Raw genomic sequence first — 20,505 nt, forward strand, 5'->3', positions numbered from 1 at the left:
TCGCCAACGACCATACCACGCTGAACACATCGGTTCTCGTCCGATCACCGAAATTAAGCAGCGTCGGGCGCGGTTAGTACTTAGATGGGGGACCGCTTGGGAACACCGCGTGTTGTTGGCCTCGTCAACAACTTTTTGCCGCTTTTATATTTTTCAACGCAATCTGAATAGCATTTTTCGCTGCAAATTCAAAATGCAAAATTCAAATGAAAAATTTATCCACAATTTCGACTATTTCAAAATTATTTCTTGCACTGATTTTTTTCTTAAAGCACACGACTCCAAACCGTTTCAATCCATTTATTTCGATTAAAAGCATTTTCAATATTGCAATATTGGCCGAAGGTAGTGTAAATAGAATCTAGCAGGGCCGAAGTTCCAATTCAGAGTATAAGGCCAACGCTTAGCCCTGCGACTTTTGCCAACGACCATACCACGCTGAACACATCGGTTCTCGTCCGATCACCGAAATTAAGCAGCGTCGGGCGCGGTTAGTACTTAGATGGGGGACCGCTTGGGAACACCGCGTGTTGTTGGCCTCGTCAACAACTTTTTGCCGCTTTTATATTTTTCAACGCAATCTGAATAACATTTTTCGCTGGAAATTCAAAATGCAAAATTCAAATTAAAAATTTATCCACAATTTCGACTATTTCAAAATTATTTCTTGCACTGATTTTTTTCTTAAAGCACACGACTCCAAACCGTTTCAATCCATTTATTTCGATTAAAAGCATTTTCAATATTGCAATATTGTCCGAAGGTAGTGTAAATAGAATCTAGCAGGACCGAAGTTCCAATTCAGAGTATAAGGCCAACGCTTAGCCCTGCGACTTTCGCCAACGACCATACCACGCTGAACACATCGGTTCTCGTCCGATCACCGAAATTAAGCAGCGTCGGGCGCGGTTAGTACTTAGATGGGGGACCGCTTGGGAACACCGCGTGTTGTTGGCCTCGTCAACAACTTTTTGCCGCTTTTATATTTTTCAACGCAATCTGAATAGCATTTTTCGCTGCAAATTCAAAATGCAAAATTCAAATGAAAAATTTATCCACAATTTCGACTATTTCAAAATTATTTCTTGCACTGATTTTTTTCTTAAAGCACACGACTCCAAACCGTTTCAATCCATTTATTTCGATTAAAAGCATTTTCAATATTGCAATATTGGCCGAAGGTAGTGTAAATAGAATCTAGCAGGGCCGAAGTTCCAATTCAGAGTATAAGGCCAACGCTTAGCCCTGCGACTTTCGCCAACGACCATACCACGCTGAACACATCGGTTCTCGTCCGATCACCGAAATTAAGCAGCGTCGGGCGCGGTTAGTACTTAGATGGGGGACCGCTTGGGAACACCGCGTGTTGTTGGCCTCGTCAACAACTTTTTGCCGCTTTTATATTTTTTAACGCAATCTGAATAGCATTTTTCGCTGCAAATTCAAAATGCAAAATTCAAATGAAAAATTTATCCACAATTTCGACTATTTCAAAATTATTTCTTGCACTGATTTTTTTCTTAAAGCACACGACTCCAAACCGTTTCAATCCATTTATTTCGATTAAAAGCATTTTTAATATTGCAATATTGTCCGAAGGCAGTGTAAATAGAATCTAGCAGGACCGAAGTTCCAATTCAGAGTATAAGGCCAACGCTTAGCCCTGCGACTTTCGCCAACGACCATACCACGCTGAACACATCGGTTCTCGTCCGATCACCGAAATTAAGCAGCGTCGGGCGCGGTTAGTACTTAGATGGGGGACCGCTTGGGAACACCGCGTGTTGTTGGCCTCGTCAACAACTTTTTGCCGCTTTTATATTTTTCAACGCAATCTGAATAGCATTTTTCGCTGCAAATTCAAAATGCAAAATTCAAATGAAAAATTTATCCACAATTTCGACTATTTCAAAATTATTTCTTGCACTGATTTTTTTCTTAAAGCACACGACTCCAAACCGTTTCAATCCATTTATTTCGATTAAAAGCATTTTCAATATTGCAATATTGGCCGAAGGTAGTGTAAATAGAATCTAGCAGGGCCGAAGTTCCAATTCAGAGTATAAGGCCAACGCTTAGCCCTGCGACTTTCGCCAACGACCATACCACGCTGAACACATCGGTTCTCGTCCGATCACCGAAATTAAGCAGCGTCGGGCGCGGTTAGTACTTAGATGGGGGACCGCTTGGGAACACCGCGTGTTGTTGGCCTCGTCAACAACTTTTTGCCGCTTTTATATTTTTCAACGCAATCTGAATAGCATTTTTCGCTGCAAATTCAAAATGCAAAATTCAAATGAAAAATTTATCCACAATTTCGACTATTTCAAAATTATTTCTTGCACTGATTTTTTTCTTAAAGCACACGACTCCAAACCGTTTCAATCCATTTATTTCGATTAAAAGCATTTTCAATATTGCAATATTGGCCGAAGGTAGTGTAAATAGAATCTAGCAGGGCCGAAGTTCCAATTCAGAGTATAAGGCCAACGCTTAGCCCTGCGACTTTCGCCAACGACCATACCACGCTGAACACATCGGTTCTCGTCCGATCACCGAAATTAAGCAGCGTCGGGCGCGGTTAGTACTTAGATGGGGGACCGCTTGGGAACACCGCGTGTTGTTGGCCTCGTCAACAACTTTTTGCCGCTTTTATATTTTTTAACGCAATCTGAATAGCATTTTTCGCTGCAAATTCAAAATGCAAAATTCAAATGAAAAATTTATCCACAATTTCGACTATTTCAAAATTATTTCTTGCACTGATTTTTTTCTTAAAGCACACGACTCCAAACCGTTTCAATCCATTTATTTCGATTAAAAGCATTTTTAATATTGCAATATTGTCCGAAGGCAGTGTAAATAGAATCTAGCAGGACCGAAGTTCCAATTCAGAGTATAAGGCCAACGCTTAGCCCTGCGACTTTCGCCAACGACCATACCACGCTGAACACATCGGTTCTCGTCCGATCACCGAAATTAAGCAGCGTCGGGCGCGGTTAGTACTTAGATGGGGGACCGCTTGGGAACACCGCGTGTTGTTGGCCTCGTCAACAACTTTTTGCCGCTTTTATATTTTTCAACGCAATCTGAATAGCATTTTTCGCTGCAAATTCAAAATGCAAAATTCAAATGAAAAATTTATCCGCAATTTCGACTATTTCAAAATTATTTCTTGCACTGATTTTTTTCTTAAAGCACACGACTCCAAACCGTTTCAATCCATTTATTTCGATTAAAAGCATTTTTAATATTGCAATATTGTCCGAAGGTAGTGTAAATAGAATCTAGCAGGACCGAAGTTCCAATTCAGAGTATAAGGCCAACGCTTAGCCCTGCGACTTTCGCCAACGACCATACCACGCTGAACACATCGGTTCTCGTCCGATCACCGAAATTAAGCAGCGTCGGGCGCGGTTAGTACTTAGATGAGGGACCGCTTGGGAACACCGCGTGTTGTTGGCCTCGTCAACAACTTTTTGCCGCTTTTATATTTTTCAACGCAATCTGAATAGCATTTTTCGCTGGAAATTCAAAATGCAAAATTCAAATTAAAAATTTATCCACAATTTCGACTATTTCAAAATTATTTCTTGCACTGATTTTTTTCTTAAAGCACACGACTCCAAACCGTTTCAATCCATTTATTTCGATTAAAAGCATTTTCAATATTGCAATATTGTCCGAAGGTAGTGTAAATAGAATCTAGCAGGACCGAAGTTCCAATTCAGAGTATAAGGCCAACGCTTAGCCCTGCGACTTTCGCCAACGACCATACCACGCTGAACACATCGGTTCTCGTCCGATCACCGAAATTAAGCAGCGTCGGGCGCGGTTAGTACTTAGATGGGGGACCGCTTGGGAACACCGCGTGTTGTTGGCCTCGTCAACAACTTTTTGCCGCTTTTATATTTTTCAACGCAATCTGAATAGCATTTTTCGCTGCAAATTCAAAATGCAAAATTCAAATGAAAAATTTATCCACAATTTCGACTATTTCAAAATTATTTCTTGCACTGATTTTTTTCTTAAAGCACACGACTCCAAACCGTTTCAATCCATTTATTTCGATTAAAAGCATTTTTAATATTGCAATATTGTCCGAAGGTAGTGTAAATAGAATCTAGCAGGGCCGAAGTTCCAATTCAGAGTATAAGGCCAACGCTTAGCCCTGCGACTTTCGCCAACGACCATACCACGCTGAACACATCGGTTCTCGTCCGATCACCGAAATTAAGCAGCGTCGGGCGCGGTTAGTACTTAGATGGGGGACCGCTTGGGAACACCGCGTGTTGTTGGCCTCGTCAACAACTTTTTGCCGCTTTTATATTTTTCAACGCAATCTGAATAGCATTTTTCGCTGCAAATTCAAAATGCAAAATTCAAATGAAAAATTTATCCACAATTTCGACTATTTCAAAATTATTTCTTGCACTGATTTTTTTCTTAAAGCACACGACTCCAAACCGTTTCAATCCATTTATTTCGATTAAAAGCATTTTCAATATTGCAATATTGGCCGAAGGTAGTGTAAATAGAATCTAGCAGGGCCGAAGTTCCAATTCAGAGTATAAGGCCAACGCTTAGCCCTGCGACTTTTGCCAACGACCATACCACGCTGAACACATCGGTTCTCGTCCGATCACCGAAATTAAGCAGCGTCGGGCGCGGTTAGTACTTAGATGGGGGACCGCTTGGGAACACCGCGTGTTGTTGGCCTCGTCAACAACTTTTTGCCGCTTTTATATTTTTCAACGCAATCTGAATAACATTTTTCGCTGGAAATTCAAAATGCAAAATTCAAATTAAAAATTTATCCACAATTTCGACTATTTCAAAATTATTTCTTGCACTGATTTTTTTCTTAAAGCACACGACTCCAAACCGTTTCAATCCATTTATTTCGATTAAAAGCATTTTCAATATTGCAATATTGTCCGAAGGTAGTGTAAATAGAATCTAGCAGGACCGAAGTTCCAATTCAGAGTATAAGGCCAACGCTTAGCCCTGCGACTTTCGCCAACGACCATACCACGCTGAACACATCGGTTCTCGTCCGATCACCGAAATTAAGCAGCGTCGGGCGCGGTTAGTACTTAGATGGGGGACCGCTTGGGAACACCGCGTGTTGTTGGCCTCGTCAACAACTTTTTGCCGCTTTTATATTTTTCAACGCAATCTGAATAGCATTTTTCGCTGCAAATTCAAAATGCAAAATTCAAATGAAAAATTTATCCACAATTTCGACTATTTCAAAATTATTTCTTGCACTGATTTTTTTCTTAAAGCACACGACTCCAAACCGTTTCAATCCATTTATTTCGATTAAAAGCATTTTCAATATTGCAATATTGGCCGAAGGTAGTGTAAATAGAATCTAGCAGGGCCGAAGTTCCAATTCAGAGTATAAGGCCAACGCTTAGCCCTGCGACTTTCGCCAACGACCATACCACGCTGAACACATCGGTTCTCGTCCGATCACCGAAATTAAGCAGCGTCGGGCGCGGTTAGTACTTAGATGGGGGACCGCTTGGGAACACCGCGTGTTGTTGGCCTCGTCAACAACTTTTTGCCGCTTTTATATTTTTTAACGCAATCTGAATAGCATTTTTCGCTGCAAATTCAAAATGCAAAATTCAAATGAAAAATTTATCCACAATTTCGACTATTTCAAAATTATTTCTTGCACTGATTTTTTTCTTAAAGCACACGACTCCAAACCGTTTCAATCCATTTATTTCGATTAAAAGCATTTTTAATATTGCAATATTGTCCGAAGGCAGTGTAAATAGAATCTAGCAGGACCGAAGTTCCAATTCAGAGTATAAGGCCAACGCTTAGCCCTGCGACTTTCGCCAACGACCATACCACGCTGAACACATCGGTTCTCGTCCGATCACCGAAATTAAGCAGCGTCGGGCGCGGTTAGTACTTAGATGGGGGACCGCTTGGGAACACCGCGTGTTGTTGGCCTCGTCAACAACTTTTTGCCGCTTTTATATTTTTCAACGCAATCTGAATAGCATTTTTCGCTGGAAATTCAAAATGCAAAATTCAAATTAAAAATTTATCCACAATTTCGACTATTTCAAAATTATTTCTTGCACTGATTTTTTTCTTAAAGCACACGACTCCAAACCGTTTCAATCCATTTATTTCGATTAAAAGCATTTTCAATATTGCAATATTGTCCGAAGGTAGTGTAAATAGAATCTAGCAGGACCGAAGTTCCAATTCAGAGTATAAGGCCAACGCTTAGCCCTGCGACTTTCGCCAACGACCATACCACGCTGAACACATCGGTTCTCGTCCGATCACCGAAATTAAGCAGCGTCGGGCGCGGTTAGTACTTAGATGGGGGACCGCTTGGGAACACCGCGTGTTGTTGGCCTCGTCAACAACTTTTTGCCGCTTTTATATTTTTCAACGCAATCTGAATAGCATTTTTCGCTGCAAATTCAAAATGCAAAATTCAAATGAAAAATTTATCCACAATTTCGACTATTTCAAAATTATTTCTTGCACTGATTTTTTTCTTAAAGCACACGACTCCAAACCGTTTCAATCCATTTATTTCGATTAAAAGCATTTTTAATATTGCAATATTGTCCGAAGGTAGTGTAAATAGAATCTAGCAGGACCGAAGTTCCAATTCAGAGTATAAGGCCAACGCTTAGCCCTGTGACTTTCGCCAACGACCATACCACGCTGAACACATCGGTTCTCGTCCGATCACCGAAATTAAGCAGCGTCGGGCGCGGTTAGTACTTAGATGGGGGACCGCTTGGGAACACCGCGTGTTGTTGGCCTCGTCAACAACTTTTTGCCGCTTTTATATTTTTCAACGCAATCTGAATAGCATTTTTCGCTGCAAATTCAAAATGCAAAATTCAAATGAAAAATTTATCCACAATTTCGACTATTTCAAAATTATTTCTTGCACTGATTTTTTTCTTAAAGCACACGACTCCAAACCGTTTCAATCCATTTATTTCGATTAAAAGCATTTTTAATATTGCAATATTGTCCGAAGGTAGTGTAAATAGAATCTAGCAGGACCGAAGTTCCAATTCAGAGTATAAGGCCAACGCTTAGCCCTGTGACTTTCGCCAACGACCATACCACGCTGAACACATCGGTTCTCGTCCGATCACCGAAATTAAGCAGCGTCGGGCGCGGTTAGTACTTAGATGGGGGACCGCTTGGGAACACCGCGTGTTGTTGGCCTCGTCAACAACTTTTTGCCGCTTTTATATTTTTCAACGCAATCTGAATAGCATTTTTCGCTGCAAATTCAAAATGCAAAATTCAAATGAAAAATTTATCCACAATTTCGACTATTTCAAAATTATTTCTTGCACTGATTTTTTTCTTAAAGCACACGACTCCAAACCGTTTCAATCCATTTATTTCGATTAAAAGCATTTTCAATATTGCAATATTGGCCGAAGGTAGTGTAAATAGAATCTAGCAGGGCCGAAGTTCCAATTCAGAGTATAAGGCCAACGCTTAGCCCTGCGACTTTTGCCAACGACCATACCACGCTGAACACATCGGTTCTCGTCCGATCACCGAAATTAAGCAGCGTCGGGCGCGGTTAGTACTTAGATGAGGGACCGCTTGGGAACACCGCGTGTTGTTGGCCTCGTCAACAACTTTTTGCCGCTTTTATATTTTTCAACGCAATCTGAATAGCATTTTTCGCTGCAAATTCAAAATGCAAAATTCAAATGAAAAATTTATCCACAATTTCGACTATTTCAAAATTATTTCTTGCACTGATTTTTTTCTTAAAGCACACGACTCCAAACCGTTTCAATCCATTTATTTCGATTAAAAGCATTTTCAATATTGCAATATTGGCCGAAGGTAGTGTAAATAGAATCTAGCAGGGCCGAAGTTCCAATTCAGAGTATAAGGCCAACGCTTAGCCCTGCGACTTTCGCCAACGACCATACCACGCTGAACACATCGGTTCTCGTCCGATCACCGAAATTAAGCAGCGTCGGGCGCGGTTAGTACTTAGATGGGGGACCGCTTGGGAACACCGCGTGTTGTTGGCCTCGTCAACAACTTTTTGCCGCTTTTATATTTTTCAACGCAATCTGAATAGCATTTTTCGCTGCAAATTCAAAATGCAAAATTCAAATGAAAAATTTATCCACAATTTCGACTATTTCAAAATTATTTCTTGCACTGATTTTTTTCTTAAAGCACACGACTCCAAACCGTTTCAATCCATTTATTTCGATTAAAAGCATTTTCAATATTGCAATATTGGCCGAAGGTAGTGTAAATAGAATCTAGCAGGGCCGAAGTTCCAATTCAGAGTATAAGGCCAACGCTTAGCCCTGCGACTTTTGCCAACGACCATACCACGCTGAACACATCGGTTCTCGTCCGATCACCGAAATTAAGCAGCGTCGGGCGCGGTTAGTACTTAGATGGGGGACCGCTTGGGAACACCGCGTGTTGTTGGCCTCGTCAACAACTTTTTGCCGCTTTTATATTTTTCAACGCAATCTGAATAGCATTTTTCGCTGCAAATTCAAAATGCAAAATTCAAATGAAAAATTTATCCACAATTTCGACTATTTCAAAATTATTTCTTGCACTGATTTTTTTCTTAAAGCACACGACTCCAAACCGTTTCAATCCATTTATTTCGATTAAAAGCATTTTCAATATTGCAATATTGGCCGAAGGTAGTGTAAATAGAATCTAGCAGGGCCGAAGTTCCAATTCAGAGTATAAGGCCAACGCTTAGCCCTGCGACTTTCGCCAACGACCATACCACGCTGAACACATCGGTTCTCGTCCGATCACCGAAATTAAGCAGCGTCGGGCGCGGTTAGTACTTAGATGGGGGACCGCTTGGGAACACCGCGTGTTGTTGGCCTCGTCAACAACTTTTTGCCGCTTTTATATTTTTCAACGCAATCTGAATAGCATTTTTCGCTGCAAATTCAAAATGCAAAATTCAAATGAAAAATTTATCCACAATTTCGACTATTTCAAAATTATTTCTTGCACTGATTTTTTTCTTAAAGCACACGACTCCAAACCGTTTCAATCCATTTATTTCGATTAAAAGCATTTTTAATATTGCAATATTGTCCGAAGGTAGTGTAAATAGAATCTAGCAGGACCGAAGTTCCAATTCAGAGTATAAGGCCAACGCTTAGCCCTGCGACTTTCGCCAACGACCATACCACGCTGAACACATCGGTTCTCGTCCGATCACCGAAATTAAGCAGCGTCGGGCGCGGTTAGTACTTAGATGGGGGACCGCTTGGGAACACCGCGTGTTGTTGGCCTCGTCAACAACTTTTTGCCGCTTTTATATTTTTCAACGCAATCTAATAGCATTTTTCGCTGCAAATTCAAATGAAAAATTTATCCACAATTTCGACTATTTCAAAATTATTTCTTGCACTGATTTTTTTCTTAAAGCACACGACTCCAAACCGTTTCAATCCATTTATTTCGATTAAAAGCATTTTCAATATTGCAATATTGGCCGAAGGTAGTGTAAATAGAATCTAGCAGGGCCGAAGTTCCAATTCAGAGTATAACGCCAACGCTTAGCCCTGCGACTTTCGCCAACGACCATACCACGCTGAACACATCGGTTCTCGTCCGATCACCGAAATTAAGCAGCGTCGGGCGCGGTTAGTACTTAGATGGGGGACCGCTTGGGAACACCGCGTGTTGTTGGCCTCGTCAACAACTTTTTGCCGCTTTTATATTTTTCAACGCAATCTGAATAGCATTTTTCGCTGCAAATTCAAAATGCAAAATTCAAATGAAAAATTTATCCACAATTTCGACTATTTCAAAATTATTTCTTGCACTGATTTTTTTCTTAAAGCACACGACTCCAAACCGTTTCAATCCATTTATTTCGATTAAAAGCATTTTCAATATTGCAATATTGGCCGAAGGTAGTGTAAATAGAATCTAGCAGGACCAAAGTTCCAATTCGGAGTATAAGGCCAACGCTTAGCCCTGCGACTTTCGCCAACGACCATACCACGCTGAACACATCGGTTCTCGTCCGATCACCGAAATTAAGCAGCGTCGGGCGCGGTTAGTACTTAGATGGGGGACCGCTTGGGAACACCGCGTGTTGTTGGCCTCGTCAACAACTTTTTGCCGCTTTTATATTTTTCAACGCAATCTGAATAGCATTTTTCGCTGCAAATTCAAAATGCAAAATTCAAATGAAAAATTTATCCACAATTTCGACTATTTCAAAATTATTTCTTGCACTGATTTTTTTCTTAAAGCACACGACTCCAAACCGTTTCAATCCATTTATTTCGATTAAAAGCATTTTCAATATTGCAATATTGGCCGAAGGTAGTGTAAATAGAATCTAGCAGGGCCGAAGTTCCAATTCAGAGTATAAGGCCAACGCTTAGCCCTGCGACTTTTGCCAACGACCATACCACGCTGAACACATCGGTTCTCGTCCGATCACCGAAATTAAGCAGCGTCGGGCGCGGTTAGTACTTAGATGGGGGACCGCTTGGGAACACCGCGTGTTGTTGGCCTCGTCAACAACTTTTTGCCGCTTTTATATTTTTCAACGCAATCTGAATAGCATTTTTCGCTGCAAATTCAAAATGCAAAATTCAAATGAAAAATTTATCCACAATTTCGACTATTTCAAAATTATTTCTTGCACTGATTTTTTTCTTAAAGCACACGACTCCAAACCGTTTCAATCCATTTATTTCGATTAAAAGCATTTTCAATATTGCAATATTGGCCGAAGGTAGTGTAAATAGAATCTAGCAGGGCCGAAGTTCCAATTCAGAGTATAAGGCCAACGCTTAGCCCTGCGACTTTCGCCAACGACCATACCACGCTGAACACATCGGTTCTCGTCCGATCACCGAAATTAAGCAGCGTCGGGCGCGGTTAGTACTTAGATGATGGACCGCTTGGGAACACCGCGTGTTGTTGGCCTCGTCAACAACTTTTTGCCGCTTTTATATTTTTCAACGCAATCTGAATAGCATTTTTCGCTGCAAATTCAAATGAAAAATTTATCCACAATTTCACCGATCACCGACCAAAGTTCCAATTCGGAGTATAAGGCCAACGCTTAGCCCTGCGACTTTCGCCAACGACCATACCACGCTGAACACATCGGTTCTCGTCCGATCACCGAAATTAAGCAGCGTCGGGCGCGGTTAGTACTTAGATGAGGGACCGCTTGGGAACACCGCGTGTTGTTGGCCTCGTCAACAACTTTTTGCCGCTTTTATATTTTTCAACGCAATCTGAATAGCATTTTTCGCTGCAAATTCAAAATGCAAAATTCAAATGAAAAATTTATCCACAATTTCGACTATTTCAAAATTATTTCTTGCACTGATTTTTTTCTTAAAGCACACGACTCCAAACCGTTTCAATCCATTTATTTCGATTAAAAGCATTTTCAATATTGCAATATTGGCCGAAGGTAGTGTAAATAGAATCTAGCAGGGCCGAAGTTCCAATTCAGAGTATAAGGCCAACGCTTAGCCCTGCGACTTTTGCCAACGACCATACCACGCTGAACACATCGGTTCTCGTCCGATCACCGAAATTAAGCAGCGTCGGGCGCGGTTAGTACTTAGATGGGGGACCGCTTGGGAACACCGCGTGTTGTTGGCCTCGTCAACAACTTTTTGCCGCTTTTATATTTTTCAACGCAATCTGAATAGCATTTTTCGCTGCAAATTCAAAATGCAAAATTCAAATGAAAAATTTATCCACAATTTCGACTATTTCAAAATTATTTCTTGCACTGATTTTTTTCTTAAAGCACACGACTCCAAACCGTTTCAATCCATTTATTTCGATTAAAAGCATTTTCAATATTGCAATATTGGCCGAAGGTAGTGTAAATAGAATCTAGCAGGGCCGAAGTTCCAATTCAGAGTATAAGGCCAACGCTTAGCCCTGCGACTTTCGCCAACGACCATACCACGCTGAACACATCGGTTCTCGTCCGATCACCGAAATTAAGCAGCGTCGGGCGCGGTTAGTACTTAGATGATGGACCGCTTGGGAACACCGCGTGTTGTTGGCCTCGTCAACAACTTTTTGCCGCTTTTATATTTTTCAACGCAATCTGAATAGCATTTTTCGCTGCAAATTCAAATGAAAAATTTATCCACAATTTCGACTATTTCAAAATTATTTCTTGCACTGATTTTTTTCTTAAAGCACACGACTCCAAACCGTTTCAATCCATTTATTTCGATTAAAAGCATTTTCAATATTGCAATATTGGCCGAAGGTAGTGTAAATAGAATCTAGCAGGACCAAAGTTCCAATTCGGAGTATAAGGCCAACGCTTAGCCCTGCGACTTTCGCCAACGACCATACCACGCTGAACACATCGGTTCTCGTCCGATCACCGAAATTAAGCAGCGTCGGGCGCGGTTAGTACTTAGATGGGGGACCGCTTGGGAACACCGCGTGTTGTTGGCCTCGTCAACAACTTTTTGCCGCTTTTATATTTTTCAACGCAATCTGAATAGCATTTTTCGCTGCAAATTCAAAATGCAAAATTCAAATGAAAAATTTATCCACAATTTCGACTATTTCAAAATTATTTCTTGCACTGATTTTTTTCTTAAAGCACACGACTCCAAACCGTTTCAATCCATTTATTTCGATTAAAAGCATTTTTAATATTGCAATATTGTCCGAAGGTAGTGTAAATAGAATCTAGCAGGACCGAAGTTCCAATTCAGAGTATAAGGCCAACGCTTAGCCCTGCGACTTTCGCCAACGACCATACCACGCTGAACACATCGGTTCTCGTCCGATCACCGAAATTAAGCAGCGTCGGGCGCGGTTAGTACTTAGATGGGGGACCGCTTGGGAACACCGCGTGTTGTTGGCCTCGTCAACAACTTTTTGCCGCTTTTATATTTTTCAACGCAATCTGAATAGCATTTTTCGCTGCAAATTCAAAATGCAAAATTCAAATGAAAAATTTATCCACAATTTCGACTATTTCAAAATTATTTCTTGCACTGATTTTTTTCTTAAAGCACACGACTCCAAACCGTTTCAATCCATTTATTTCGATTAAAAGCATTTTTAATATTGCAATATTGTCCGAAGGTAGTGTAAATAGAATCTAGCAGGACCGAAGTTCCAATTCAGAGTATAAGGCCAACGCTTAGCCCTGCGACTTTCGCCAACGACCATACCACGCTGAACACATCGGTTCTCGTCCGATCACCGAAATTAAGCAGCGTCGGGCGCGGTTAGTACTTAGATGGGGGACCGCTTGGGAACACCGCGTGTTGTTGGCCTCGTCAACAACTTTTTGCCGCTTTTATATTTTTCAACGCAATCTGAATAGCATTTTTCGCTGCAAATTCAAAATGCAAAATTCAAATGAAAAATTTATCCACAATTTCGACTATTTCAAAATTATTTCTTGCACTGATTTTTTTCTTAAAGCACACGACTCCAAACCGTTTCAATCCATTTATTTCGATTAAAAGCATTTTTAATATTGCAATATTGTCCGAAGGTAGTGTAAATAGAATCTAGCAGGACCGAAGTTCCAATTCAGAGTATAAGGCCAACGCTTAGCCCTGCGACTTTCGCCAACGACCATACCACGCTGAACACATCGGTTCTCGTCCGATCACCGAAATTAAGCAGCGTCGGGCGCGGTTAGTACTTAGATGGGGGACCGCTTGGGAACACCGCGTGTTGTTGGCCTCGTCAACAACTTTTTGCCGCTTTTATATTTTTCAACGCAATCTGAATAGCATTTTTCGCTGCAAATTCAAAATGCAAAATTCAAATGAAAAATTTATCCACAATTTCGACTATTTCAAAATTATTTCTTGCACTGATTTTTTTCTTAAAGCACACGACTCCAAACCGTTTCAATCCATTTATTTCGATTAAAAGCATTTTCAATATTGCAATATTGGCCGAAGGTAGTGTAAATAGAATCTAGCAGGGCCGAAGTTCCAATTCAGAGTATAAGGCCAACGCTTAGCCCTGCGACTTTTGCCAACGACCATACCACGCTGAACACATCGGTTCTCGTCCGATCACCGAAATTAAGCAGCGTCGGGCGCGGTTAGTACTTAGATGAGGGACCGCTTGGGAACACCGCGTGTTGTTGGCCTCGTCAACAACTTTTTGCCGCTTTTATATTTTTCAACGCAATCTGAATAGCATTTTTCGCTGCAAATTCAAATGAAAAATTTATCCACAATTTCGACTATTTCAAAATTATTTCTTGCACTGATTTTTTTCTTAAAGCACACGACTCCAAACCGTTTCAATCCATTTATTTCGATTAAAAGCATTTTCAATATTGCAATATTGGCCGAAGGTAGTGTAAATAGAATCTAGCAGGACCAAAGTTCCAATTCGGAGTATAAGGCCAACGCTTAGCCCTGCGACTTTCGCCAACGACCATACCACGCTGAACACATCGGTTCTCGTCCGATCACCGAAATTAAGCAGCGTCGGGCGCGGTTAGTACTTAGATGGGGGACCGCTTGGGAACACCGCGTGTTGTTGGCCTCGTCAACAACTTTTTGCCGCTTTTATATTTTTCAACGCAATCTGAATAGCATTTTTCGCTGCAAATTCAAAATGCAAAATTCAAATGAAAAATTTATCCACAATTTCGACTATTTCAAAATTATTTCTTGCACTGATTTTTTTCTTAAAGCACACGACTCCAAACCGTTTCAATCCATTTATTTCGATTAAAAGCATTTTCAATATTGCAATATTGGCCGAAGGTAGTGTAAATAGAATCTAGCAGGGCCGAAGTTCCAATTCAGAGTATAAGGCCAACGCTTAGCCCTGCGACTTTTGCCAACGACCATACCACGCTGAACACATCGGTTCTCGTCCGATCACCGAAATTAAGCAGCGTCGGGCGCGGTTAGTACTTAGATGGGGGACCGCTTGGGAACACCGCGTGTTGTTGGCCTCGTCAACAACTTTTTGCCGCTTTTATATTTTTCAACGCAATCTGAATAGCATTTTTCGCTGCAAATTCAAAATGCAAAATTCAAATGAAAAATTTATCCACAATTTCGACTATTTCAAAATTATTTCTTGCACTGATTTTTTTCTTAAAGCACACGACTCCAAACCGTTTCAATCCATTTATTTCGATTAAAAGCATTTTCAATATTGCAATATTGGCCGAAGGTAGTGTAAATAGAATCTAGCAGGACCAAAGTTCCAATTCGGAGTATAAGGCCAACGCTTAGCCCTGCGACTTTCGCCAACGACCATACCACGCTGAACACATCGGTTCTCGTCCGATCACCGAAATTAAGCAGCGTCGGGCGCGGTTAGTACTTAGATGGGGGACCGCTTGGGAACACCGCGTGTTGTTGGCCTCGTCAACAACTTTTTGCCGCTTTTATATTTTTCAACGCAATCTGAATAGCATTTTTCGCTGCAAATTCAAATGAAAAATTTATCCACAATTTCGACTATTTCAAAATTATTTCTTGCACTGATTTTTTTCTTAAAGCACACGACTCCAAACCGTTTCAATCCATTTATTTCGATTAAAAGCATTTTCAATATTGCAATATTGGCCGAAGGTAGTGTAAATAGAATCTAGCAGGACCAAAGTTCCAATTCGGAGTATAAGGCCAACGCTTAGCCCTGCGACTTTCGCCAACGACCATACCACGCTGAACACATCGGTTCTCGTCCGATCACCGAAATTAAGCAGCGTCGGGCGCGGTTAGTACTTAGATGGGGGACCGCTTGGGAACACCGCGTGTTGTTGGCCTCGTCAACAACTTTTTGCCGCTTTTATATTTTTCAACGCAATCTGAATAGCATTTTTCGCTGCAAATTCAAAATGCAAAATTCAAATGAAAAATTTATCCACAATTTCGACTATTTCAAAATTATTTCTTGCACTGATTTTTTTCTTAAAGCACACGACTCCAAACCGTTTCAATCCATTTATTTCGATTAAAAGCATTTTTAATATTGCAATATTGTCCGAAGGTAGTGTAAATAGAATCTAGCAGGACCGAAGTTCCAATTCAGAGTATAAGGCCAACGCTTAGCCCTGCGACTTTCGCCAACGACCATACCACGCTGAACACATCGGTTGTCGTCCGATCACCGAAATTAAGCAGCGTCGGGCGCGGTTAGTACTTAGATGGGGGACCGCTTGGGAACACCGCATGTTGTTGGCCTCGTCAACAACTTTTTGCCGCTTTTATATTTTTCAACGCAATCTGAATAGCATTTTTCGCTGCAAATTCAAAATGCAAAATTCAAATGAAAAATTTATCCACAATTTCGACTATTTCAAAATTATTTCTTGCACTGATTTTTTTCTTAAAGCACACGACTCCAAACCGTTTCAATCCATTTATTTCGATTAAAAGCATTTTTAATATTGCAATATTGTCCGAAGGTAGTGTAAATAGAATCTAGCAGGACCGAAGTTCCAATTCAGAGTATAAGGCCAACGCTTAGCCCTGCGACTTTCGCCAACGACCATACCACGCTGAACACATCGGTTCTCGTCCGATCACCGAAATTAAGCAGCGTCGGGCGCGGTTAGTACTTAGATGAGGGACCGCTTGGGAACACCGCGTGTTGTTGGCCTCGTCAACAACTTTTTGCCGCTTTTATATTTTTCAACGCAATCTGAATAGCATTTTTCGCTGCAAATTCAAAATGCAAAATTCAAATGAAAAATTTATCCACAATTTCGACTATTTCAAAATTATTTCTTGCACTGATTTTTTTCTTAAAGCACACGACTCCAAACCGTTTCAATCCATTTATTTCGATTAAAAGCATTTTTAATATTGCAATATTGTCCGAAGGTAGTGTAAATAGAATCTAGCAGGACCGAAGTTCCAATTCAGAGTATAAGGCCAACGCTTAGCCCTGCGACTTTCGCCAACGACCATACCACGCTGAACACATCGGTTCTCGTCCGATCACCGAAATTAAGCAGCGTCGGGCGCGGTTAGTACTTAGATGGGGGACCGCTTGGGAACACCGCGTGTTGTTGGCCTCGTCAACAACTTTTTGCCGCTTTTATATTTTTCAACGCAATCTGAATAGCATTTTTCGCTGCAAATTCAAAATGCAAAATTCAAATGAAAAATTTATCCACATTTTCGACTATTTCAAAATTATTCCTGCACATACAATTTTGTTAAGAAAAATGATTGTACATCCGAATAAATAAATACACTTTCCAATATGTTTTTGATCTGCCAGCTTCATTCAAATATTATAGCTTCTTTCACACAAAGGAATAGTCTATTGTAGCATAGCGTCGTTGGACGGGTATTTTCAGTAAGAATATTACTATTTTGACAACCAGGTTCATTTATTCTTACCGCTCTCATTAGCTCCAATTTTCTAGTTCTTAACCTTTACACTTTCCCCACTCTTTATCCAAAACCAATTACAATTTTAGAAGTCTTGGTATGCAGTAATTTTAGTTTTTGAAAGTTCTTTCGATTGGACGATCGGACCATCACAGTAGATTTTCAATTCTGCGGCTATATTTGTAGTCGCTTTCGCATACACGACTGGTGCGCTTCGTCACTACTTGGACTGACTTTCACAGTGATGATACAAATTGCGATAAATAGGTGAAATTTGCTGACTTTCGTTTTTATCGTTTAAAAAAAGCTTACTCTCTTAAGAAAGTATCGAAAAAAGTGCAGCTTTTTATCAAGCTGGGAAACAATGCCAGATTTTCGGCCAAAAATCAATTCTCTGGCCCATTGTGCCAGGATGAAATCACGTAGGTCATTATTTGAATTAGTTATCTCTTTTATTAAATCTTTTTTCAAAGTGAAAAGTTTTTACAAAAAAAGAAACTATCGTGCGCTTCCCATACCGGGAATTGAACCCGGGCCTCCCGGGTGAGAGCCGGGTATCCTAACCACTAGACAATATGGGAGGTGATTTTAGTTTACTTAATATTAAATTTCGGAATACAAGAAAACTAAGATTAGAAATTGTCGCCGCATAATTGTTGCTTTATGTAATAAAAAGTTATATCATTATCTCTCCTAACTGTAGTTAAAATATGTAGCTTGTTTCATTTGTACAAACATAAGCACGTATTTTGACTTAGATTTAGATTTGAAGCGCCTCAAGCGCGTATTCAGGATTTGATTGTGGACTTTTAAAACACATTTTACTTAGCAAGCAATCTATCTACACACCACTTGCATGAGAACTTTAAAAATGTGGTGCACTTCAGAAAACAAGGCAAAAAAGTTGATTCTTCCCATACCGGGAATCGAACCCGGGCCTTCTGGGTGAAAGCCAGATATCCTAGCCACTAGACCATATGGGACACTGAGAGAGCCCTGCCAAAACGCTGTTTTGTTATTGGAACAATCCTAAGCAGATGTAAATAAACTGGCATTGCTCTCGATTTCTATTTCGTTATTTTAAAGACACACTTCTTGCTGGTTTTTATGTTCGTGTTTTTTTAATAATCAATATAAGAAAATAACATTCCCCACGAGTGCAAGCTTTTACGTTTTACAGGGAAAATACCGAAAAAATGTATAAGATTATAAAAGTAAATAATAAAAAATGAACCTCATTTGAAACGAGCTTCCCATACCGGGAATTGAACCCGGGCCTCCCGGGTGAGAGCCGGGTATCCTAACCACTAGACAATATGGGAGATGTTTGAGCCCAAGACAAAGCACCCTCAAACGGTAGCGTATAAAGTGTGGGAAACAGGCTGTGTTATATAGCAACCATGAAAATGACGACTATTGTTATCAATGTATAGAACTAGAATGTTTTATATGTTATTAAATACAATACATAATTTTCTTTCTGTGAATTTTTCTAAAACTTATCGAATTGGGAGTGCAACATTTTTAATTAAATAAACGATGTATCAGCACATGTTCAGTGAACGTTGTTCTTAGGTATTGGAAATAAATAGAAGCTCATTTTAGATTTCATCTGAACATGAAAAAATTACTACAGAAGCACGTGGGGATTTTATTTTTGTTAAGAACTTAGCATCGCATTTCAATTATATTAAGCACGCGGCATTCGATCTCCCATATTGTCTAGTGGTTAGGATACCCGGCTCTCACCCGGGAGGCCCGGGTTCAATTCCCGGTATGGGAAGCAAGTGTATAATTTTTTGACATTTCCATTAATTTATTTTTCTGTTTAAGTTTTTGGATTATAAATAACTGTATTTATTTGTTTATTTTTTTAATGTAACAACAGTATCGCAATGAAAACTGATCTCCGAGGGCTGGGCAATTAATTGCGCAACATCTGTAACCTCTATAGATGAAATAACAATATATACATATATCTCATTAACTAATAGAGGGACACATATCAGATATAAGCATTTACAATGTACAATGTACATATATAATCATCATAATCGTTTTTTTGTTTAAAAACATTTCTGTTGCTTACGAGTACTAAAATATAAAAAATATAACGTGGCTACGCATACTGCATTCTTGCCAATTGGGTCTTGCATTTCACTCCTCCCTAGCTCTCTATTGTGTAAAAAAGTTGAATTTGTCTCACTTTTGGTTTTCAAGATATCTGTACAAAACTGACATATTCGCTCGGGACAGAAATAGAAGTGGTTTTTCCGGACATCTATTCAAAAAACCATTTCAGTAATTTCTGAGGTTATGTCAGATTGTTTATAGAATGTTTTCCAATAATCTTACTGTGAAATAAATTTGCTTTCACTCAAAAATTTTAAATTAAGTTTTAAACTTTTTTGCTCAAAACATGTCACTCAGGCCATTTCTTTTCACCGTTTTGGCCAGACTTTCTTTGCCCTTAGACTTAAATTAATGGTTGCTTTCCTTGTAATTAAATGGCTTAACATGAAAATGCAGCATGGAGTATACCGATTTTTAACACTCTTACAATTTTATAGAATAAAATAACAACAGAAGACAAGTCTACAAAATATCAAAAACTACCATCTACTTAGTAACTAACATTGGGGCAAAATCTTATAAGCATAATTTTTTTTTTCTTACTTGTTGCCTTTCTGGCGGGAATGCCTATATAACTATTATATGTAGTTGTAAGAAATATTGAACTTTCTGTATACACACCGTGTCAAAATTTGCTATTAGCGGTTATAAGAACTTTGGCAAACAGGCAGTCACCTCCCATATTGTCTAGTGGTTAGGATACCCGGCTCTCACCCGGGAGGCCCGGGTTCAATTCCCGGTATGGGAAACTGGTAGTTTTTTTTCCAATATCTAACCTAATTTTTTAAAGTTAAAGGGTAAAAAAAAGAATAACATGCTTGTCTTCTTTTTATTCAGCTGCACTTGTTTACGTTATTTAGTAAATGTATTGAAATATATTTTCACTCACGTATATACGTGATTTTGACGCAGGTTTAATATATCCCATATGGTCTAGTGGCTAGGATATCTGGCTTTCACCCAGAAGGCCCGGGTTCGATTCCCGGTATGG

The 20,505-nt window shown here is 39.9% G+C and overlaps 47 non-coding genes and 1 pseudogene across 47 annotated transcripts in view; 45 read left to right on the forward strand and 3 right to left on the reverse strand.

Moving 5' to 3' along the window:
- The first annotated feature begins 2 nt into the window (after positions 1–2).
- Positions 3–121, forward strand: LOC139352607 (5S ribosomal RNA). The gene has a single exon (XR_011603827.1). It is a non-coding gene; the product is annotated as a 5S ribosomal RNA (ribosomal RNA).
- A 299-nt stretch (positions 122–420) lies between these two features.
- On the forward strand, positions 421–539 carry LOC139352608 (5S ribosomal RNA). Its single transcript, XR_011603828.1, has one exon. It is a non-coding gene; the product is annotated as a 5S ribosomal RNA (ribosomal RNA).
- Positions 540–838: 299 nt separating this feature from the next.
- On the forward strand, positions 839–957 carry LOC139352609 (5S ribosomal RNA). The gene has a single exon (XR_011603829.1). It is a non-coding gene; the product is annotated as a 5S ribosomal RNA (ribosomal RNA).
- Positions 958–1,256: 299 nt separating this feature from the next.
- LOC139352610 (5S ribosomal RNA) lies at positions 1,257–1,375 on the forward strand. Its single transcript, XR_011603830.1, has one exon. It is a non-coding gene; the product is annotated as a 5S ribosomal RNA (ribosomal RNA).
- A 299-nt stretch (positions 1,376–1,674) lies between these two features.
- Positions 1,675–1,793, forward strand: LOC139352611 (5S ribosomal RNA). The gene has a single exon (XR_011603831.1). It is a non-coding gene; the product is annotated as a 5S ribosomal RNA (ribosomal RNA).
- Positions 1,794–2,092: 299 nt separating this feature from the next.
- LOC139352612 (5S ribosomal RNA) lies at positions 2,093–2,211 on the forward strand. The gene has a single exon (XR_011603832.1). It is a non-coding gene; the product is annotated as a 5S ribosomal RNA (ribosomal RNA).
- A 299-nt stretch (positions 2,212–2,510) lies between these two features.
- Positions 2,511–2,629, forward strand: LOC139352613 (5S ribosomal RNA). Its single transcript, XR_011603833.1, has one exon. It is a non-coding gene; the product is annotated as a 5S ribosomal RNA (ribosomal RNA).
- A 299-nt stretch (positions 2,630–2,928) lies between these two features.
- LOC139352614 (5S ribosomal RNA) lies at positions 2,929–3,047 on the forward strand. The gene has a single exon (XR_011603834.1). It is a non-coding gene; the product is annotated as a 5S ribosomal RNA (ribosomal RNA).
- A 299-nt stretch (positions 3,048–3,346) lies between these two features.
- Positions 3,347–3,465, forward strand: LOC139352646 (5S ribosomal RNA). Its single transcript, XR_011603868.1, has one exon. It is a non-coding gene; the product is annotated as a 5S ribosomal RNA (ribosomal RNA).
- A 299-nt stretch (positions 3,466–3,764) lies between these two features.
- Positions 3,765–3,883, forward strand: LOC139352615 (5S ribosomal RNA). The gene has a single exon (XR_011603835.1). It is a non-coding gene; the product is annotated as a 5S ribosomal RNA (ribosomal RNA).
- A 299-nt stretch (positions 3,884–4,182) lies between these two features.
- On the forward strand, positions 4,183–4,301 carry LOC139352616 (5S ribosomal RNA). The gene has a single exon (XR_011603836.1). It is a non-coding gene; the product is annotated as a 5S ribosomal RNA (ribosomal RNA).
- A 299-nt stretch (positions 4,302–4,600) lies between these two features.
- On the forward strand, positions 4,601–4,719 carry LOC139352617 (5S ribosomal RNA). The gene has a single exon (XR_011603838.1). It is a non-coding gene; the product is annotated as a 5S ribosomal RNA (ribosomal RNA).
- Positions 4,720–5,018: 299 nt separating this feature from the next.
- Positions 5,019–5,137, forward strand: LOC139352618 (5S ribosomal RNA). Its single transcript, XR_011603839.1, has one exon. It is a non-coding gene; the product is annotated as a 5S ribosomal RNA (ribosomal RNA).
- A 299-nt stretch (positions 5,138–5,436) lies between these two features.
- LOC139352619 (5S ribosomal RNA) lies at positions 5,437–5,555 on the forward strand. Its single transcript, XR_011603840.1, has one exon. It is a non-coding gene; the product is annotated as a 5S ribosomal RNA (ribosomal RNA).
- Positions 5,556–5,854: 299 nt separating this feature from the next.
- LOC139352620 (5S ribosomal RNA) lies at positions 5,855–5,973 on the forward strand. Its single transcript, XR_011603841.1, has one exon. It is a non-coding gene; the product is annotated as a 5S ribosomal RNA (ribosomal RNA).
- A 299-nt stretch (positions 5,974–6,272) lies between these two features.
- On the forward strand, positions 6,273–6,391 carry LOC139352621 (5S ribosomal RNA). The gene has a single exon (XR_011603842.1). It is a non-coding gene; the product is annotated as a 5S ribosomal RNA (ribosomal RNA).
- A 299-nt stretch (positions 6,392–6,690) lies between these two features.
- LOC139352622 (5S ribosomal RNA) lies at positions 6,691–6,809 on the forward strand. Its single transcript, XR_011603843.1, has one exon. It is a non-coding gene; the product is annotated as a 5S ribosomal RNA (ribosomal RNA).
- Positions 6,810–7,108: 299 nt separating this feature from the next.
- On the forward strand, positions 7,109–7,227 carry LOC139352623 (5S ribosomal RNA). Its single transcript, XR_011603844.1, has one exon. It is a non-coding gene; the product is annotated as a 5S ribosomal RNA (ribosomal RNA).
- A 299-nt stretch (positions 7,228–7,526) lies between these two features.
- LOC139352647 (5S ribosomal RNA) lies at positions 7,527–7,645 on the forward strand. The gene has a single exon (XR_011603869.1). It is a non-coding gene; the product is annotated as a 5S ribosomal RNA (ribosomal RNA).
- A 299-nt stretch (positions 7,646–7,944) lies between these two features.
- LOC139352624 (5S ribosomal RNA) lies at positions 7,945–8,063 on the forward strand. Its single transcript, XR_011603845.1, has one exon. It is a non-coding gene; the product is annotated as a 5S ribosomal RNA (ribosomal RNA).
- A 299-nt stretch (positions 8,064–8,362) lies between these two features.
- LOC139352625 (5S ribosomal RNA) lies at positions 8,363–8,481 on the forward strand. The gene has a single exon (XR_011603846.1). It is a non-coding gene; the product is annotated as a 5S ribosomal RNA (ribosomal RNA).
- A 299-nt stretch (positions 8,482–8,780) lies between these two features.
- On the forward strand, positions 8,781–8,899 carry LOC139352626 (5S ribosomal RNA). Its single transcript, XR_011603847.1, has one exon. It is a non-coding gene; the product is annotated as a 5S ribosomal RNA (ribosomal RNA).
- A 299-nt stretch (positions 8,900–9,198) lies between these two features.
- Positions 9,199–9,317, forward strand: LOC139352627 (5S ribosomal RNA). Its single transcript, XR_011603848.1, has one exon. It is a non-coding gene; the product is annotated as a 5S ribosomal RNA (ribosomal RNA).
- Positions 9,318–9,601: 284 nt separating this feature from the next.
- On the forward strand, positions 9,602–9,720 carry LOC139352628 (5S ribosomal RNA). Its single transcript, XR_011603849.1, has one exon. It is a non-coding gene; the product is annotated as a 5S ribosomal RNA (ribosomal RNA).
- A 299-nt stretch (positions 9,721–10,019) lies between these two features.
- Positions 10,020–10,138, forward strand: LOC139352629 (5S ribosomal RNA). Its single transcript, XR_011603850.1, has one exon. It is a non-coding gene; the product is annotated as a 5S ribosomal RNA (ribosomal RNA).
- Positions 10,139–10,437: 299 nt separating this feature from the next.
- LOC139352630 (5S ribosomal RNA) lies at positions 10,438–10,556 on the forward strand. The gene has a single exon (XR_011603851.1). It is a non-coding gene; the product is annotated as a 5S ribosomal RNA (ribosomal RNA).
- A 299-nt stretch (positions 10,557–10,855) lies between these two features.
- Positions 10,856–10,974, forward strand: LOC139352653 (5S ribosomal RNA). Its single transcript, XR_011603875.1, has one exon. It is a non-coding gene; the product is annotated as a 5S ribosomal RNA (ribosomal RNA).
- A 156-nt stretch (positions 10,975–11,130) lies between these two features.
- LOC139352648 (5S ribosomal RNA) lies at positions 11,131–11,249 on the forward strand. Its single transcript, XR_011603870.1, has one exon. It is a non-coding gene; the product is annotated as a 5S ribosomal RNA (ribosomal RNA).
- Positions 11,250–11,548: 299 nt separating this feature from the next.
- On the forward strand, positions 11,549–11,667 carry LOC139352631 (5S ribosomal RNA). Its single transcript, XR_011603852.1, has one exon. It is a non-coding gene; the product is annotated as a 5S ribosomal RNA (ribosomal RNA).
- Positions 11,668–11,966: 299 nt separating this feature from the next.
- LOC139352654 (5S ribosomal RNA) lies at positions 11,967–12,085 on the forward strand. The gene has a single exon (XR_011603876.1). It is a non-coding gene; the product is annotated as a 5S ribosomal RNA (ribosomal RNA).
- Positions 12,086–12,370: 285 nt separating this feature from the next.
- On the forward strand, positions 12,371–12,489 carry LOC139352632 (5S ribosomal RNA). The gene has a single exon (XR_011603853.1). It is a non-coding gene; the product is annotated as a 5S ribosomal RNA (ribosomal RNA).
- A 299-nt stretch (positions 12,490–12,788) lies between these two features.
- LOC139352633 (5S ribosomal RNA) lies at positions 12,789–12,907 on the forward strand. The gene has a single exon (XR_011603854.1). It is a non-coding gene; the product is annotated as a 5S ribosomal RNA (ribosomal RNA).
- A 299-nt stretch (positions 12,908–13,206) lies between these two features.
- LOC139352634 (5S ribosomal RNA) lies at positions 13,207–13,325 on the forward strand. The gene has a single exon (XR_011603855.1). It is a non-coding gene; the product is annotated as a 5S ribosomal RNA (ribosomal RNA).
- A 299-nt stretch (positions 13,326–13,624) lies between these two features.
- Positions 13,625–13,743, forward strand: LOC139352635 (5S ribosomal RNA). Its single transcript, XR_011603856.1, has one exon. It is a non-coding gene; the product is annotated as a 5S ribosomal RNA (ribosomal RNA).
- A 299-nt stretch (positions 13,744–14,042) lies between these two features.
- On the forward strand, positions 14,043–14,161 carry LOC139352649 (5S ribosomal RNA). Its single transcript, XR_011603871.1, has one exon. It is a non-coding gene; the product is annotated as a 5S ribosomal RNA (ribosomal RNA).
- Positions 14,162–14,446: 285 nt separating this feature from the next.
- LOC139352636 (5S ribosomal RNA) lies at positions 14,447–14,565 on the forward strand. Its single transcript, XR_011603857.1, has one exon. It is a non-coding gene; the product is annotated as a 5S ribosomal RNA (ribosomal RNA).
- Positions 14,566–14,864: 299 nt separating this feature from the next.
- Positions 14,865–14,983, forward strand: LOC139352637 (5S ribosomal RNA). The gene has a single exon (XR_011603858.1). It is a non-coding gene; the product is annotated as a 5S ribosomal RNA (ribosomal RNA).
- A 299-nt stretch (positions 14,984–15,282) lies between these two features.
- Positions 15,283–15,401, forward strand: LOC139352638 (5S ribosomal RNA). The gene has a single exon (XR_011603859.1). It is a non-coding gene; the product is annotated as a 5S ribosomal RNA (ribosomal RNA).
- Positions 15,402–15,686: 285 nt separating this feature from the next.
- On the forward strand, positions 15,687–15,805 carry LOC139352639 (5S ribosomal RNA). The gene has a single exon (XR_011603860.1). It is a non-coding gene; the product is annotated as a 5S ribosomal RNA (ribosomal RNA).
- A 299-nt stretch (positions 15,806–16,104) lies between these two features.
- On the forward strand, positions 16,105–16,223 carry LOC139352655 (5S ribosomal RNA; annotated as a pseudogene).
- A 299-nt stretch (positions 16,224–16,522) lies between these two features.
- On the forward strand, positions 16,523–16,641 carry LOC139352650 (5S ribosomal RNA). Its single transcript, XR_011603872.1, has one exon. It is a non-coding gene; the product is annotated as a 5S ribosomal RNA (ribosomal RNA).
- Positions 16,642–16,940: 299 nt separating this feature from the next.
- LOC139352640 (5S ribosomal RNA) lies at positions 16,941–17,059 on the forward strand. The gene has a single exon (XR_011603861.1). It is a non-coding gene; the product is annotated as a 5S ribosomal RNA (ribosomal RNA).
- An 831-nt stretch (positions 17,060–17,890) lies between these two features.
- On the reverse strand, positions 17,891–17,962 carry TRNAE-CUC (transfer RNA glutamic acid (anticodon CUC)). The gene has a single exon. It is a non-coding gene; the product is annotated as a tRNA-Glu (tRNA).
- A 330-nt stretch (positions 17,963–18,292) lies between these two features.
- TRNAE-UUC (transfer RNA glutamic acid (anticodon UUC)) lies at positions 18,293–18,364 on the reverse strand. The gene has a single exon. It is a non-coding gene; the product is annotated as a tRNA-Glu (tRNA).
- Positions 18,365–18,631: 267 nt separating this feature from the next.
- TRNAE-CUC (transfer RNA glutamic acid (anticodon CUC)) lies at positions 18,632–18,703 on the reverse strand. Its single transcript has one exon. It is a non-coding gene; the product is annotated as a tRNA-Glu (tRNA).
- Positions 18,704–19,092: 389 nt separating this feature from the next.
- TRNAE-CUC (transfer RNA glutamic acid (anticodon CUC)) lies at positions 19,093–19,164 on the forward strand. Its single transcript has one exon. It is a non-coding gene; the product is annotated as a tRNA-Glu (tRNA).
- Positions 19,165–20,190: 1,026 nt separating this feature from the next.
- Positions 20,191–20,262, forward strand: TRNAE-CUC (transfer RNA glutamic acid (anticodon CUC)). The gene has a single exon. It is a non-coding gene; the product is annotated as a tRNA-Glu (tRNA).
- Positions 20,263–20,436: 174 nt separating this feature from the next.
- Positions 20,437–20,505, forward strand: part of TRNAE-UUC (transfer RNA glutamic acid (anticodon UUC)) — a 72-nt gene continuing 3 nt past the window's right edge. The window contains exon 1 of the tRNA in view: positions 20,437–20,505. This exon is cut by the window's right edge and continues 3 nt beyond it. This is a non-coding gene — a tRNA (tRNA-Glu).

This window comes from Drosophila suzukii, chromosome 2R, assembly GCF_043229965.1.
Source record: "Drosophila suzukii chromosome 2R, CBGP_Dsuzu_IsoJpt1.0, whole genome shotgun sequence".
NCBI lineage: Eukaryota > Metazoa > Arthropoda > Insecta > Diptera > Drosophilidae > Drosophila > Drosophila suzukii.